This window comes from Salmo trutta, chromosome 38 (genome assembly GCF_901001165.1).
Source record: "Salmo trutta chromosome 38, fSalTru1.1, whole genome shotgun sequence".
NCBI lineage: Eukaryota > Metazoa > Chordata > Actinopteri > Salmoniformes > Salmonidae > Salmo > Salmo trutta.
Genome location: NC_042994.1, coordinates 33,723,331 through 33,735,097, shown reverse-complemented (window position 1 = coordinate 33,735,097; position 11,767 = coordinate 33,723,331). Strand labels below are relative to the sequence as shown.

Below are 11,767 nucleotides of genomic sequence, written 5' to 3'. Positions count from 1 at the left end.
TAATATTAAACATGAAATATAAAACCCAAATGTACACCCCTTTGTTAATATGTATTAGCAATAATTCACTTAATGGTGAGGCATAAAATGTATCTTTTGTCAGGCTGGATGTTTGAAATATTAGGTGATTTGAGTCATGCTTCTTCAGTAGTGGAATAAAGACAATTAGTACTTGAATGTTGTCAAGAAATACTGGAGTGATGTAGGATTGTTAATAAAATTGTTCATAGACCGTACATTTAAATTAAGTTGTTTTCAAGCCGTTGAAACAATAACCTGAAAAATGTAAACCAAAACCGAACGTTTTTTGGACGTCGGGCAAAGTCTTCTGTTCAATGACATGTTGCTAGGTGGGATAGCCTGAATGTCAAAACACAGTTTTAACGTGTCCAAATCAATAACCAATATGCAGAAACAGTTTGGGATATATTGAAAACCTAAACATAAAATGTGCTATATACACAAACACAATAGTAATCATATTACTTGTATTTTTTTTAACTGCACAAGCACCAAAAACGCTGTTGTTTTGACAAGTAGCAATAAATCACTGATATCGATTAGGGGGGAAATTAGGTTGTACGTGCTGTTGAAACTAACAAAACAAAAAAAACACATGGAAATGGGAGATATATTTCACCTCACTGGTTAGAGGACAACCTGCAGAAGACAGTCAGCTACATTTTGGAGTGATACATTTAAATGTAGGGGTCGCTAAACAAAGGAACACAACACTTATTTGTCATGTCACGTTGAAATCAATTGTGCGAGAGGGGGGGTAGATGAAGTTGCACGTCCTGTTAAAACGAACAGCTCAAAAACCACACGGAATCTGGGAATAATGTGTACATCCCTGGTTAGAGGACAATTTGTAGAAAACAGATCGCTACATTTTGATTCAAGTGGGTCATCAACGCGGTAAGTGTAAGGCAACACTTTTTGTTAATCACATAAATAGTAACTCTTTAATTTGACATTGTTGGAAGAGATAGAGACCCTGTCAAAACAAAGATCCTAAACGGTCAAATAAAGATGTTTATTGAAATTACATGGTGCCCAAAGAATATATAATAGTACAAGAAAGTGCCTAAATAAAAGGTTAAAAGAACAGTTGGGTCCTCAGGCCATGATCACTGTGAATAGGCACCAGGCTTCTATTTCACTGGTAATTACATGTCACATGGTCTCAGATCATGATCACTGTGAATAGGCACCAGGCTTCTATTTCAATGATAATTACATGTCACATGGTCTCAGGCCATGATCACTGTGAATAGGCACCAGGCTTCTATTTCAATGGTAATTACATGTCACATGGTCTCAGGCCATGATCACTGTGAATAGGCACCAGGCTTCTATTGCAATGGTAATTACATGTCACATGGTCTCAGGCCATGATCACTGTGAATAGGCACCAGGCTTCTATTTCACTGGTAATTGCATGTCACATGATCTCAGATCATGATCACTGTGAATAGGCACCAGGCTTCTATTTCACTGGTAATTGCATGTCACATGATCTCAGATCATGATCACTGTGAATAGGCACCAGGCTTCTATTTCACTGGTAATTGCATGTCACGTGATCTCAGGCCATCGTCATTGTGAATAGGCACCAGGCTTCTATTTCACTGGTAATTGCATGTCACATGATCTCAGATCATGATCACTGTGAATAGGCACCAGGCTTCTATTTCACTGGTAATTGCATGTCACATGATCTCAGATCATGATCACTGTGAATAGGCACCAGGCTTCTATTTCACTGGTAATTGCATGTCACGTGATCTCAGGCCATCGTCATTGTGAATAGGCACCAGGCTTCTATTTCAATGGTAATTACATGTCACATGATCTCAGGTCATCATTAGTGTGAAAAGGCACCAGGCTTCTATTTCAAATGGTAATTACATGTCACATGACGGGGCAAGAAAACACATCAGAACATCAATAAATCAGTACTTAGTACAACAGAATGCATGCTCTACATTATATATACCAAATATACACAAACCGGACAGAGAAACATCATCATTTATTGCTTATACATGTGAACGGTTTCCCTCGGGAATAAATAAAAAGAGGATGGTGAGAGTAGGGAGCTAGAGACACCACTAGATGGAGGTATGGAACACTGATACGAGGCTCTACACCCGTTACAGAAAACACAAATAATGAGCCTCAAACTCCCTGTACATTTTTACTGAGAGCATCACCAAGCCATTCTTTAGGGGGGGGGGGGTGAGCCTCAAACTCCCTGTACATTTCTACTGAGAGCATCATCAAGCCAATCTTTAGGGGGGGGGGGATGAGCCTCAAACTCGCTGTACATTTCTACTGAGAGCATCATCAAGCCATTCTTTAGGGGGGGGGTGAGCCTCAAACTCCCTGTACATTTCTACTGAGAGCATCATCAAGCCAATCTTTAGGGGGGGGGGGGATGAGCCTCAAACTCCCTGTACATTTCTACTGAGAGCATCATCAAGCCATTCTTTGGGGGGGGGGGGAATGAACCTTTAAACCCCCTGTACATTTTCAGCCTCTGTTTTACTACAACACACAAGAGCTTCAGTCTCAGAAATGTGGGATTGCGCACTAGAAGCGTGTAGGATACTGCTCTCGTCTGTAGGTTTTGTTTACTAAAGTAGTGGACATAAGAAAGACCTGGAGTGAAGGCGCACAAGGAAGAATATCTCACTCAGTATATATATTTTACATTGTGACATTATTAATTAAAATACTCCTACTACAACGGTAAAACATTCTACATTGTGACATCATTAAAATATGCCTTCTACAACATTCTACATTGTGACATCATTAAAATACGCTTTCTACAACATTCTACATTGTGACATCATTAAAATACGCCTTCTACAACATTCTACATTGTGACATCATTAAAATACGCCTTCTACAACATTCTACATTGTGACATCATTAAAATACGCCTTCTACAATATTAAAAACATTCTACATTGTGACATCATTAAAATATGCCTTCTACAATATTAAAAACATTCTACATTATTTCATTGATATCATGAAACAACTCCTTCATGTATTTTCTGATGTTTAATCAGAGATCTTTTTACCAGAGTATCTCTTCCCACATTGATCACAACTACAATATTTACTTCCTGTGTGTGTTCTCTGGTGTGATATCAGCCAGTCTGGCTGAGTAAAATTCTTCCCACATTGATTTCAACTGTAAGGATTCTCTCCTGTGTGCGTTCTCTGGTGCGTAGTCAGATGGCTAGATGTAGTAAAACGCTTCCCACATTGATCACAGCCGTAAGGTTTCTCTCCTGTGTGTGTTCTCTGGTGTATAGTCAGACTGCTAGATGTAACAAAACTCTTCCCACATTGATCACAGCTGTAAGGTTTCTCTCCCGTGTGTGTTCTCTGGTGTATAGTCAAACGGCTAGATGTAACAAAACACTTCCCACATTGATCACAGCTATGAGATTTCTCTCCTGTGTGTGTTCTCTGGTGTATAGTCAGCTGGCTAGAAGTAACAAAACTCTTCCCACATTGATCACAGCTATAAGGTTTCTCTCCTGTGTGTGTTCTCTGGTGTATAGTCAGGCTGCTTGAGTGAGTAAAACTCTTCCCACATTGATCACAGCTATAAGGCTTCTCTCCTGTGTGTGTTCTCTGGTGTGATTTTAAATGTCCCGACGAAACAAATCTCTTTCCACAGTCAGAGCAGTGGTAAGGTTTCACTCCTGTGTGTGTTCTCTGGTGTGTAGTTAGCCTTCTAGATTCAGTAAAACTCTTCCCACATTGATAACAGCTATAAGGTTTCTCTCCAGTGTGAATTCTCTGGTGTGATTGTAATGTAGATGATTTTGAAAAGGTCTTCCCACAGTCAGAGCAGCTATAAGGTTTCTCTCCAGTGTGAATTCTCTGGTGTGATTGTAATGTAGATGATTTTGAAAAGCTCTTCCCACAGTCAGAGCAGCTATAAGGTTTCTCTCCTGTATGGATTCTCTGATGTATTTTAAGATCTGCTGAAGAGGTAAATCTCTTCTCACAGTCAGAGCAACAGTGAGGTTTCTCTCCAGTGTGTATTCTCATGTGTGCTGTCATGCTGCGTGAGTGAGCAAAACTCTTCCCACATTGATTACAGCTATAAGGCTTATCTCCTGTGTGTGTTCTCTGGTGCAAAGTCAGCAGTCTAGATGTAGTAAAATTCATCCCACATTGATCACAGATATAAGGATTCTCTCCTGTGTGTGTTCTCTGGTGTATAGTCAGACGGCTTGACGAAGTAAAGCTCTTCCCACAATGACAACAGCTATAAGGTTTCTCTCCTGTGTGTGTTCTCTGGTGTGTTTTCAGGCTGCTTGGAACATTAAAACTCTTTCCACAGTCAGAGCAGCTATAAGGTTTCTCTCCTGTGTGGATTCTCTCATGTCTTTTAAGGTCTGCCGAAGAGGTGAGTCTCTTCCCACAGTCAGAGCAGCAGTGAGATTTATCACCTGTGTGAATTCTCTGGTGTAGTTTCAGTGAATCTGATCTTGAGTAACTCTTCCCACAGTCAGCGCAGCAGTGAGGTGTCTTTCCTGTGGGTCTCTGCTGGTGTTTCTTGAGGTGGTCTGATGTGGAGAGACTCTTCCCTGCCTCGTCAGCATCATGATGTTGAGGCTCCCCAGAGGATCCACTATAGTCATGTCTCTCTCCTGTGTGAACAACAAAGTCAGACCGATGGTTAAAGGCCCACAACAGTAGAAATCCACTGTTTATTTTAGCTGAAAGGTGATGCCCGTGATGTACAATTTAAGTCTGTAATGAATGTTTAACTTCTTCGGGCTATGGGGCAGTATTCGGAAGTTTGGATGAATGAGGTGCCCAAAGTAAACTGACTGTTACTCAGGCCCAGAAGCTAGGATATGCATATAATTGATAGTATTGGATAGAAAACACTCTAAATTTTCCAAAACTGTTAAAATAATGTCTGAGTATAACAGAACTGATATGGCAGGCAAAAACCAGAGGACAATCCATCCAGAATTATTTTTTTCCAGCTCACCTCTGATTACAATGGCTGGGAATGGGAATATAAAAGGAAGTCCTCCCAGATTGCAGTTCCTAGGGCTTCCACTAGATGCCAACAGTCTTTAGAAAGAGTTTTAGGCTTGTTTTTGAAAAATGAGCCAGAATTTTGTAGTTTTTCTAAGTGGCTCCCATTTTGGCTGTAGTGTTTGTAGCGCGTTCCGGTGAGTGCTCGTACTTCGTCATTTATGTCCGGTAATGGTCTCCGGTATTCTCAGTCTTACATTTTATCGTTTATTTACATAATAGGGTACCTGAGGATTGATTAGAAACATTGTTTGACTTGTTTAGAAGTTTATTGGTATCTTACGGGATTAATTTTGTATGCATTTTGAACGAGGGAAACCGGTGGATTACTGAGTCAAGCGTGCCATTGAAACATACTTTTTGGGGATATAAAGAAGGACTTTATCGAACAAAAGGACCATTTATTATGTATCTGGGACCCTTGTGATTGCAACCAGATGAAGATCTTCAAAGGTAAGTGATTTATTTTATCGCTATTTCTGACTTTCGCAACGCATTTGCTTGGTTGGAAAATGTATTGCGCTGTCCTCAGATAATCGCATGGTGTGCTTTCGCTGTAAAGCCTTTTTGAAATCCGACAACGTGGCTGGATGAACAAGAAGTTAAGCTTTTAAATGATGTATGACACTTGTATTTTCATGAATGTTTAATATTCCGATTTATGGAATTTGAATTTGGCGCTCTGCGATTTCACCGGATGTTGGCCAGGTGGGACGGTAGCATCACAATGATTCGCAAGAAGTTAAATGTTTTTACAAACTCATTTGAAAACTGTCTTAAGGACATTCAAGTGAACAACAACAGCCATATTATCTTGTTTTTTTCACAGTAGTATATAGTGGATGATTCTAGAAATAAGTTAATACAGCTGTTAAAACCCTAAGTACTAATTGACCACCGTGGGGGAAAACTCAGGGGAGTTCTCATAAACTTACAGCAAAAATAGCCTCCATTTACAGGTTGCTTATGAGTGCATTTCACACTACCTTTGGATCATAATTGTACAGGCTCGTTTGAATGTCCTGCTTAATATAATGTTTGTGCCATTGTTTAAAATCAACTGCTTTATACTTAAAAAAAAAAAATCAATTTCAACCAGTAAAATGTTCTTCGGCTAGCTTTGCTACCATCCTATGTCAAGAAGCTTTAGCATTCCAGCTAACAGCTTTGCTACCAGCCTATGTCAATAAGCGTTAGCATTCTAGCTAACAGCTTTGCTACCAGCCTATGTCAATAAGCGTTAGCATTCTAGCTAACAGCTTTGCTACCAGCCTATGTCAATAAGCGTTAGCATTCTAGCTAACAGCTTTGCTACAAGCCTAGCGTTAGCATTTAAGCTAACAACTGCTGCATCCAAAATACATATTTTGCAATTATCACAACCAAATAGTCTCTTAGAGACTGTTCAAGAAATAATCAAAACAACAATTGTAAGTCTATGACAACCCCAAAAACGGTTTATTGTTAAGCAGTGATACCCTGGTAAATCTAGACTGTTGAATGGTCCCAGGTGGTGAACAGCAGTAATACCCTGGTAAATCTAGACTGTTGAATGGTCCCAGGTGGTGAACAGCAGTAATACCCTGGTAAATCTAGACTGTTGAATGGTCCCAGGTGGTGAGCAGCAGTAATACCCTGGTAAATCTAGACTGTTGAATGGTCCCAGGGGGTGAACAGCAGTAATACCCCCTGGTAAATCTAGACTGTTGAATGGTCCCAGGTGGTGAGCAGCAGTAATACCCTGGTAAATCTAGACTGTTGAATGGTCCCAGGTGGTGAGCAGCAGTAATACCCTGGTAAATCTAGACTGTTGAATGGTCCCAGGTGGTGAACAGCAGTAATACCCTGGTAAATCTAGACTGTTGAATGGTCCCAGGTGGTGAACAGCAGTAATACCCCCTGGTAAATCTAGACTGTTGAATGGTCCCAGGTGGTGAACAGCAGTAATACCCTGGTAAATCTAGACTGTTGAATGGTCCCAGGTGGTGAACAGCAGTAATACCCTGGTAAATCTAGACTGTTGAATGGTCCCAGGTGGTGAACAGCAGTAATACCCTGGTAAATCTAGACTGTTGAATGGTCCCAGGTGGTGAACAGCAGTAATACCCTGGTAAATCTAGACTGTTGAATGGTCCCAGGTGGTGAGCAGCAGTAATACCCCCTGGTAAATCTAGACTGTTGAATGGTCCCAGGTGGTGAACAGCAGTAATACCCCCTGGTAAATCTAGACTGTTGAATGGTCCCAGGTGGTGAGCAGCAGTAATACCCCTGGTAAATCTAGACTGTTGAATGGTCCCAGGTGGTGAACAGCAGTAATACCCTGGTAAATCTAGACTGTTGAATGGTCCCAGGTGGTGAGCAGCAGTAATACCCTGGTAAATCTAGACTGTTGAATGGTCCCAGGTGGTGAACAGCAGTAATACCCTGGTAAATCTAGACTGTTGAATGGTCCCAGGTGGTGAACAGCAGTAATACCCTGGTAAATCTAGACTGTTGAATGGTCCCAGGTGGTGAACAGCAGTAATACCCTGGTAAATCTAGACTGTTGAATGGTCCCAGGTGGTGAGCAGCAGTAATACCCTGGTAAATCTAGACTGTTGAATGGTCCCAGGTGGTGAACAGCAGTAATACCCCCTGGTAAATCTAGACTGTTGAATGGTCCCAGGTGGTGAACAGCAGTAATACCCTGGTAAATCTAGACTGTTGAATGGTCCCAGGTGGTGAACAGCAGTAATACCCTGGTAAATCTAGACTGTTGAATGGTCCCAGCAGTAATAACATAGACCAACTGTAGGACCCATAACTTCACCTAATAACAACATAGACCTACTGTAGGACCCATAACTTCACCTAACAATAACATAGACCTACTGTAGGACCCATAACTTCACCTAACAATAACACAGACCTACTGTAGGACCCATAACTTCTCCTAACATCAACATAGCCCTACTGTAGGACCCCTAACTTCCCCTAACATCAACATAGCCCTACTGTAGGACCCATAACTTCACTTAACAACAACATAGACCTACTGTAGGACCCATAACTTCACCCAACAACAACATAGACCTACTGTAGGACCCATAACTTCACCTAACAACAACATAGACCTACTGTAGGACCCATAACTTCACCTAACAATAACACAGACCTACTGTAGGACCCATAACTTCACCTAACAATAACATAGACCTACTGTAGGACCCATAACTTCACCTAACAATAACATAGACCTACTGTAGGACCTACTGTAGGACCCATAACTTCACCTAACAACAACATAGACCTACTGTAGGACCCATAACTTCACCTAACAATAACATAGACCTACTGTAGGACCCATAACTTCACCTAACAATAACATAGACCTACTGTAGGACCCATAACTTCACCTAACAACAACATAGACCTACTGTAGGACCCATAACTTCACCTAACAATAACATAGACCTACTGTAGGACCCATAACTTCACCTAACAATACAACAGGTGTAGACCTTAACTTGAGATGCTTACTTACAAGCCCTTAACTAACAATGCAGTTCAAGAAAGATAAGAGTTAAGAAAATATTTGCTAAGTAAACTAAACTATAAAATAAAAAGTACACAATAAGAACCTAACAATAACGAGGCTATACACAGGGTGTACGTTACCGAGTCAATGTGTGGAGGTACAGATCAACCAGACCGGACACAGCTGAAAAATCAACCAGACTAGACCCTACTGTAAAACAACCAGACCATGCTGTAAACAACCAGACCCTGCTGTAAATCAACCAGACCCTGCTGTAAATCAACCAGACCCTGCTGTAAATCAACCAGACTAGACCCTGCTGTAAATCAACCAGACTAGACCCTGCTGTAAATCAACCAGACAAGACCCTGCTGTAAATCAACCAGACTAGACCCTGCTGTAAATCAACCAGACTAGACCCTGCTGTAAATCAACCAGACTAGACCCAGCTGTAAATGAACCAGACTAGACCCTGCTGTAAATCAACCAGACTAGACCCAGCTGTAAATCAACCAGACTAGACCCTGCTGTAAATCAACCAGACTAGACCCTGCTGTAAATCAACCAGACTAGACCCTGCTGTAAATCAACCAGACTAGACCCTGCTGTAAATCAACCAGACTAGACCCTGTTGTAAATCAACCAGACCAGACCCTGCTGTAAATCAACCAGACTAGACCCTGCTGTAAACCAACCAGACTAGACCCTGCTGTAAATCAACCAGACTAGACCCTGCTGTAAATCAACCAGACTAGACCCTGCTGTAAACCAACCAGACTAGACCCTGCTGTAAATCAACCAGACTAGACCCTGCTGTAAATCAACCAGACTAGACCCTGCTGTAAATCAACCAGACTAGACCCTGCTGTAAATCAACCAGACTAGACCCTGCTGTAAATCACCCAGACTAGACCGTGCTGTAAATCAACCAGACAATAACAGATGATAAACATAAATGTAGGGATATTAGATCCGGCGCCGACAGAGATGGTCGCCTCGCTTCGCGTTCTCAGGAAACTATGCAGTATTTTGTTTTTTTTGTGTATTATTTTTTACATTGTTACCCCAGGAAATCTGGGGGCAGAAGAAGCGGTCTTCTGGCCCGGCTCCGTAGACAGGCACATCGCGCACCGCTCCTGAGTTTACTACTCACCAACGTCCAGTCTCTTGACAACAAGGTAGACGAAATCCGAGCAAGTTTAGCCTTCCAGAGAGACATCAGAGACTGTAACGTTCTTTGTTTCACGGAAACGTGGCTCATTCGAGACACGCTATTGGAGTCGGTACAGCCACCTGGTTTCTTCACGCATCGCGCCGACAGAAACAAACATCTCTCTGGTAAGAAGAAGGGCGGGGGGTATATGCCTTATGATTGACGAGACGTGGTGTGATCATAACAACATACAGGAACTCAAGTCCTTTTGCTCACCTGACCTAGAATTCCTTTCAATCAAATGTCAACCGCATTATCTACCAAGAGAATTCTCTTCGATTATAATCACAGTCGTGTATATCCCCCTCAAGCAGACACCTCGACGGCCCTGAAAGAACTTCATTGGACTCTATGTAAACTGGAAACCACATATCCTGAGGCTGCATTGATTGTAGCTGGGGGATTTTAACAAGGCTAATCTGAAAACAAGACTCCCTAAACGTTATCAGCATATCGAATGCGCTACCCGGGCGGAAAAAATCCTGGACCATTGTTACTCTAACTTCCGTGATGCATACAAAGCCCCGCCCCGACCACGGCTCCAGTTTGTTGCTCCCAGCCTATAGACAGAAACTAAAACAAGAAAACGCCCGTGCTCAGGTCTGTTCAACGCTGGTCCGACCAATCGGATTCTACGCTTCAAGATTGCTTCGATCACGTGGACTGGGATATGTTCCGCATTGCAGCGAATAACAACATTGATGTATACGCTGATTCGGTGAGCGAGTTTATTAGCAAGTGCATCGGTGATGTTGTACCCACGGTGACTATTAAAACATTCCCCAACCAGAAACCGTCGAATGATGGCAGCATTCGTGCAAAACAGAAAGCGCGAACCACTGCTTTTAATCAGGGCAAGGTGACCGGAAACATGACCGAATACAAACAGTGTAGCTATTCCCTCTGCAAGGCAATCAAACAAGCTAAGCGTCAGTATAGAGACAAAGTAGAGTCGCAATTCACGAGACGTATGTGGCAGGGTCTACAGTCAATCACGCATTACAAAAGGAAAACCAGCCCCGTCGCGGACCAGGATGTCCTGCTCCCAGACAAACTAAACAACTTCTTTGCTCGCTTTGAGGACAATACAGTGCCACTGACACGGCCCGCTATCAAAACCTGCGGACTGTCCTTCACCGCAGCCAGCATGAGTAAAACATTTAAAAGTGTTAACCCTCGCAAGGCTGCAGGCCCAGACGGCATCCCTAGCCGCGTCCTCAGAGCATGCACAGACCAGCTGGCTGATGTGTTTACGGACATACTCAATCAATCCTTATCCCAGTCTGCTGTTCCCACATGTTTCAAGAGGGCCACCATTGTTCCAGTTCCCAAGAAAGCTAAGGTAACTGAGCTAAATGACTATCGCCCAGTAGCACTCACCTCCGTCATCATGAAGTGCTTTGAGAGACTAGTCAAGGGCCATATCACCTCCACCCTACCTGACACCCTAGACCCACTCCAATTTGCTTACCGCCCCAATAGGTCCACAGACGACGCAACCGCAATCACACTGCCCACTGCCCTAACCCATCTGGACAAGAGGAATACCTATGTAAGAATGCTGTTCATGGACTACAGCTCAGCATTTAACACCATAGTACCCTCCAAACTCATCATTAAGCTCGAGACCCTGGGTCTGGACCCCGCCCTGTGCAACTGGGTCCTGGACTTCCTGACGGGCCGCCCCCAGGTGGTGAGGGTAGGAAACAACATCTCCACTCCACTGATCCTCAACACTGGGTCCCCACAAGGGTGTGTTCTCAGCCCTCTCCTGTACTCCCTGTTCACCCATGACTGTGTGGCCATGCACGCCTCCAACTCAATCATCAAGTTTGCAGACGACACTACAGTGGTGGGCTTGATTACCAACAACGACAAGACGGCCTACAGGGAGGAGGTGAGGGCCCTCGGAGTGTGGTGTCAGGAAAATAATCTCACACTCAACGTCAACA

The 11,767-nt window shown here is 42.8% G+C and overlaps 1 pseudogene; it reads right to left on the bottom strand.

Annotated features, from left to right (window-relative positions):
- Nucleotides 1–3,041: 3,041 nt before the first annotated feature.
- Nucleotides 3,042–11,767, bottom strand: part of LOC115178082 (zinc finger protein 271-like) — a 33,459-nt pseudogene continuing 24,733 nt past the window's right edge.